Source organism: Rousettus aegyptiacus, unplaced genomic scaffold (genome assembly GCF_014176215.1).
Source record: "Rousettus aegyptiacus isolate mRouAeg1 unplaced genomic scaffold, mRouAeg1.p scaffold_m13_p_10, whole genome shotgun sequence".
NCBI lineage: Eukaryota > Metazoa > Chordata > Mammalia > Chiroptera > Pteropodidae > Rousettus > Rousettus aegyptiacus.
Window position 1 is genome coordinate 46,906,378 of NW_023416285.1, and position 7,246 is coordinate 46,913,623.

Sequence of the window (7,246 nt, forward strand, 5' to 3'; positions counted from 1 at the left end):
CATTTCAGGCCAAAGGAATGGAGATGGGAAATTACTGTGTGTTCTACAAAGAGGGAAGCCCAAACTGCCTGACTTGGAGAGCTTTTGCTCAAGATAGTGTTATTTATGACAAGAAAGGTGGACTGGGTCAGGATTGAGTTAAGGGAGAGTGGGAGACTGGGCATGTCAGGGGAGAGTGGTTGAATATCAATCTTAGAAATATTACCAAACTCTAACTAAATTAGGACTGTCTTTACATTTTCAGTTTCTGATTTTATGCGCACACACACATATCAAATGTAAAGCTAATTATTTTAAACACCACTATAAACTTTCTCAACATTTACATAAGTATTTCTTAAGACTATAGACAGGGATGAATCTTTTGCTATATATTTTTCTCTTCTTCCTTTTCTTTTTCTGTTTTGTGGCCCTAAGTACAGCTCTAAAGATAAAAGATGTATGAACTTAGATCAGTTATTTTATGGCTCTGAGCCTTAATTTCTTCTTTCATAAAATAAAGATAATTCCCATTTTTTCTTCATTTAGGTACATTTTCTATTGCCAATTATCTTCGCTTTTCTCATTCTGTCGCTTTTCTACCTCCTTGTTGAAAATTGCATTTATGTTTTTGTTTTCTTATTCTTCTCAAATTCTTGGGGGAAAATGTAAAGATGAAAGACGAAAAAAAAATTTTTTAAAGGTTTGTAAATGAATACTGGGCAAGAGATTATGAAGTGAGAAGCCACTGTGATGGCAAAGAAATTTAGTCAGAGATACAACTGGTCTAACAATGAGGCTGGGGTTGTATAACATGAGCTATACTTGCAATGAAGTTTTAGTTGCAATATAATTACAAATGATAGTCTTGAATCAAATTGATATAATGTCAAAATAGTTCTTTGAATATCTGGCAAAATATGCTATATGGAAGCAATGTCTATCTATCTCAAACCAACTTTTTCAGTACTTAATCTTTACTGCTTTTCTGACATTAACACTTTTCACCTTTCTCTACCTTATAAACTAATGACTGTTTGCCACATCATTCCTACATGACCATCTGACCTTGAAAGACATATTTATGTTTTGGTTATCCTTATAAATTCCAACACTTAACATTCTACCTTGTAACTAACACAAATAACACTACACAAATCAAATGTTGAAGAAAGCCTTGGATAATTCTTTCCACCCCTTCCTACCTTACCCCTACCCCTCCCCCCCCCCAAAAAAAAATTAAGGGGTATGACATGCCAACTTATTTTCAAATACTATGCTATATAATGATAATATAACGGAAAATGCAATGGTTATAACAGAAGGAAATACAGGGGAAAAAAAAGTGCCTAACCTAGACTGGGGAGAGCTGCAGGGAGAAAGCTCTTTATCTAATTTTAACTGATGCCAAAGCACTTGGGTATGTAGAGGACTGGAGGATGTTATAGAAGTAGCAGGAACAAAGCCCAGAAAGGAAAAAGAGTTTGATGATCCTTATTTCTTAACTTTCAGTTCAGTGCAGCAAGAAATGAGGCTGAAAAGGAAGACAGTTTCCCCATTTTGAGGATGTTATATAGAATGTCTCTTGATCAAAGCAAAAGGTTTCTTAAAAGGGAAATGGTGGCTTTGGAATGACATTAGTGACTTCAGGAAACTGGTGACCTAAATTATTCATAAGTGAGGGCAATTGTCTCATGGGTCTGTGTCTCATCCTTCTGTGGGGGATTATCCCTTTCTCTCTTGGGCTTTCATTAATCTTATTCTCATGCAACACTGAAATTTGAAGACTTTCAGAATTCTCATTCACAGCTCTGCCTATGGCTAGGGGAACCTTTCTCACTAAATCAGTTATATAAAGCCTTGTCTTACCATACACTTTGCTCATTCAATAAATATTGGGTAGCTGTTAAATAACAACAAAAACAACAACAATAATAATTGGTATGGTTTCTCTTTTTCTGACTTGATTCAGTGATAGATACATAAGGGCTATTTAAATCCTCTGTTCTGCTTTGACTGGTCCTTCTGGAAGCAGCTGTATTCCTCCAAATTTCTTTGTGTGTACTCTCACTTCATGATACCATCTTCTGCCAAATGACCCTCCTCATAGTTCTAGTTCCCGTCAGTACCCCTGGCTTCTGGACTGTGGGAATGTTACCCTTTCATGCTTTCTCTTCAGCCCTGGGGATGGTAGCAACTTTCTATTTTGTTAATCTCTGAATTTTCTCACCATCCCCTATGAGGTTTTTCAGCTCATTTATCACACATCATTAATTCTTAATATTAAATTTCATGTGTTTTAAATATCTATTGTGGCTCTGTTTTCTTAACTGAACCCATACAGATATAGGTAGTGAAAGTATAGTTTAGACACTCAATCATGAGATTCAGGCTGGGTCAGAAAGAAACAAAAAGAGATCTATCTGATGATAATAACTTACAGAAATCACAATAATAACAATCTTCATGGGGTCAAATTACGGCACCTGAGGAATAAATAAGCTATTGACAATAGAAAGTTTCAATAAGAAAGTGAAATAGTTGAGGTTTTGTTTTAGAATTATAAAATAAAATTTAACATATTTTCTTCTAAATTTATTTAAGGACATTTTATTTTGAAGCAAGGAAATCAACTCAGGCAGAGCAAATAGGAATAAAATTGCCTCTTTACAAATTCTATTTTAAATGAAGATTAAAATTGTTATTTTCCAGCTTTATCAAATTGCCATTTAAAACATATTGAAAAGGAAACTGCTACCTGCTCTTACCAGATGTTCTGCAAATATTCAGCATCACTTGATACGTATTAAGTCACTGTGCAAAAGCAGCACAGGAACTCAAACATATTTCTCTTGCCAATTTTTTTTGATTAAAGGCAAATTGTGTCTATCAAGATTACTATGATTATATTTAATTAACTTTCCGAAGGTTTAAAAATTATCCATTTTGTTTTTAAACTCATTGTAGGATATCACTAGATACCGATAATAAATTATAAAATTAGAACTATAGATCTCCTGATTTTCTCATTCTTAAAAGACTTGTAACAATTCTGCATTGATTGACAGGTGATGCAGTAATGCTAATTATTTTGTTTAAAAAAAATCTATTTCCAAGTGTCTAACTGCATTTTATTTATTTATCTTTATTGACCTCTCCACAGTATTAGACAAAGTAGATGACCTGCTTTTCACCGATCTTCCAGAATACCACACTCTCTTGGTTTTTCCCCTAACTTTAATTTTAATTTTTCAATTAGAGTTAACATTCAATATTATTTTATATTGGTTTCAAGTGTACAGCATTGTGGTAAGACATTTATATAATTTATAAAGCGATCCCCTTGATAAGTCTAGTATCCGCCTGGCACTATATATAGTTGTTACAATATTATTAATTATATTCCCTATACCCTATTCCACTTCTCCTAACTTTTACTTTCTAGCTCTTTCTCTTTTTCCAAACTCATTTACATTGAAGTGTCCCAAGGTTCAGCCTTTAAACCTTTTCTCTCCTCTATTTATATTCATTCTCTAGAGGATCCCTTTCGTGCTATGGTTTCACATACTATCTATATATTCTCATCATCCCAAAGTACATCTCAGTTCCATGCCTCCCTTCTGAACATCACACTCGTATACCCAGCTGCCTAGCTGACATCTCTACTTACATATCTAACTGACATCTGAAGTTGAACATGTCTAGAATGGAATTCCCACACTTGCTTACCTACAGGCTATCTTACCTCTCTTAATAACAACAATTTTTTTCCTTCCAGTCTCTCAGCACCAAAACCTCAGTCACCCTTGACTCTTCTCTTTCCCTCATATTTTACATCTAATCTATCAACATATTTCACTATCTCTATCTTAAAAATATATCCAAAATTTTACTAAATCCTAGCAACTCAACCAAGCTAAGTCCCCAGAAGGCACACACAGTTCATTCATAAATAATTGTGGTTATTTAAGAATGAAAAAAGTAATAGCTTTCTGTAATGTATGTGTATTACTGTTACAAATAACTCGTTTGAACAAAAATACTTATTAAGTTGTTCGTGACAAACTATTAATGAACAGCACTATTAGGCATTTCTTTAGGTCTAGAGACACTAAAAAAAATTACTTAGACGCTGCGAGCTCTATGAAACTAAAAAGTTTGAAAACATCTGTTCTAGGCATTCTACTACCTTAAAACTTTTACGCTTTCTTTTCTCTGCCTGGAAAACTCTTCCAGACATCTGTATTGCTAACTTCATCACCTCCTTTAAGTCTGTTCAAATGTTACCTTCTCAAGAGGCTGACTGTCACCACCCCATTTAAATGACAATCAGCCCACTACCTCCATCTTGGTACTTCTGATCTTACTAACCTCATTCTAGTTTTGCCTCATATTATACTTTGCCTCAAGTGAACTTACACTTTATTTTTTAGATTTATTGTTATTCTTACTAGAATACAAGAAAAAAAATGGCTCTGTTTTGATTCTTGATATATTTCAAATGCCTAGAGTATACCTGGGCCACAGTATTCAATAAATGTTAGTGGAAGGAGCATATTTATTTTAAGATCTACAGATGTGATTATTAAAAGGTGAGAAAATAATAGAAAAGGTCTATTCACTTAAAATACTTACTCAGTCTACGGCCATGCCACCCTGAACATGCTCAATCTCATCTGATCTTGGAAGCTAAGCAGGGTCAGGCCTGGTTAGTGCTCGGATGGGAGACCACCTAGGAATACCAGGTGCTATAGGCATTTAAAAAATACTTATTCAAAATTTTATGTGCTTTTTGATATTTAGATGGGACAAGAGGGCATTTCTTTGAATGCCAGGCTAAGGAGTCTCATCTACGTAACCATTAAATGAACTACTGTTCTTTAAAAAAATATATCGAAAAGAAAAAAATTCTTGTGTTCTATTAGTTTTATTATCCAGAATGGTAAAGATGATGAAAAAATTGTAGAAAAGATACTAAGATTAAATATATTAAATGACAATGCTGCCAATATTGTAAGAGTTTTCTTAAGTACAATTACTCATTAGACATACTTATTGAACATCAATAAGTGAAAGCCGCAGGATTAAAAAATGTGCGACATATAAAAACTCCAGGCCCTGATCTTGAAAAGTGCATAATTGTGCATATAAGTAGTTGCTAATTTGGATGGGAAAGTTCTTAGTGCCTTGAGGCCAATATAGACAGAGTGTAATGGTGATTAAAAAGACAGGAAAAAAGAATTCGAAAAATTTCAAGGAGAATTTAAGCAAGGCTTTAAGCAATGTTTATAATTTAGAATTGCACAGATTGTGAAGTGGGAGGGGATATGGAATTTGTAGGCAAAGAAGAGGAGAAATTTTTTAAAGAAATTATAAGAATAAAATAAGTCTTGTTTAGCCAGTTATAAAGCCAGTTAAATTTATATAATAACAGTCACTAACTATAAATATGTAAATCTTTCACTTACTTAAAGGACCATTTTAGATCACTTGATAATGTTCTCTTTTCTCAGTACTTGTGCTGGTCTTTGGCTTGTTTGCCCTCAGTTTCACTCCTTGCCTCCCTCCTGTTCTGTTTGTAATGCAGAAGGGCAGTTCTAGCAGGTTTAATTGTCAGACTCCTGTGTCAGATCTGGCCATTAGGGGGTATTGGCAGGAAAATAGAGAATAGGAGAAAGTGAGAAACCAGGGCATTCTCCACTCTCTCCCTGCCTTGGACACTATCTCTGGTAGCAGTCATGTTCTTTCTTTTGGCTTTAGTGTTTCTGGCCCCCATAGATGGGCCTACGTGTTTCCGGCTCCCACCAGGTAATCCTATCCCTGTCTCTGTTAATACTTGGTCTCTCTATTCTAGGCTTATAAAGAATTTCCTACATTTTAATCCTCATGCTGCCCACTATTGCATTTAGATTTGCAACTCTTCTATCACCTATGAAACCATTTTTTTATTGTTGTATTAAATTCTCTCTGTTGCAAATAATTGAAGTGGTTTCCAATTTCCTGGTTAGATCCTGACCCTGACTTTTTTAGAAATTGTTATTTTCGCATCTGTTATGGGTTTAATTGTGTCCCTCCCCATCCCGCCCAAATTCATATGTTGAAGTACTAACCAGCAGAACATCAGAATGTGACAGTATTTGGAGACAGAATTTTAAAAGAGGTAATTAGGTACAATTAAGTCATACAGGTGTGGCCTAATTCAATATGACTGGTATCCTTCTAAGACGAGAAATTAGGACACAGACAGACACACACAGAGGGAAACCCTTGTGAAGACAAGGAGAACATGGTCCTCTACAAGCCAAAGAGAAAGGCCTCAGAGGAAATAATCTTGGGGACACCTTGATATAAGACTTCTGACCTGCAGAACTGCGAGAAAATAAATTTTTGTTGTTTAAGCCACCCAGTCTGTGGTACTTTGTTATGGCAGCCCAAGAAAATATAGTATTTCTATAGATATTCTATTTTCTAAACTTATAGCTATGATTTCTTTACAAGTTCTTCATCCCTCTCAATTTTTAAAATTCAATTTATAAGCATAGTATCTTTGAGGGTCTACCTTTTGCAGAATGTAAAAGCAGATTATTTGATAGATTTACTGGTATTTATGTGCAATCAAGAATCTTGTTCCTTTTAGTCATGAGCCCGTATTCCATACTTTATTTCTTATAGATTATAATGTATATGGTTTTTCAGCTGAATGCTTATAATTAGCCTGTGTATCTGTTTATTCTTATCATAAAACAACATATGAAGATATATAGTGACCATTACTACAAACCCAGGAGGGTGTCCAATAGCATATATAACCGATCTTGAACTAGGATAATCAATTAAGGAATAATAATAATTTTCACCCAGTGCCTATCATTCTGCTCTTCTATACATACACATCATGAACCTTCTGTGGGATTTATAAGCATGGCTTAGCTTATAAAAACTGCATATCATGAGGATATTAACAATAGACTACCATTAAGTATCTGAAAATATGTCTAACTTTTTAGTGTTAGCAAAGTGTATTATTTGCATTCTAATTTAATCAGAATTATTCTATACATAATCTGTTGAACGTGTGGTATTCAGTAAGGCATACTATATTATGGCCATGAAAAGCCATGGCCTCTCCTTAGTAGAGGGCAGTCTGCTTATACACACCCAGGAGAGGTGTAGTAGAAAGAGAAAAATAACAGAAGTAGTTAGCCTTTCATTATTCTTATTCTGTGGACATATACCCAAATTGAAAGAAGACATTCAGAATATTCGA

At 34.4% G+C, this 7,246-nt stretch overlaps 1 pseudogene; it reads left to right on the forward strand.

The window, feature by feature from the left end:
* The first annotated feature begins 4,617 nt into the window (after positions 1-4,617).
* On the forward strand, positions 4,618-4,736 carry LOC118608848 (annotated as a pseudogene).
* The last annotated feature ends 2,510 nt before the right edge of the window (positions 4,737-7,246 follow it).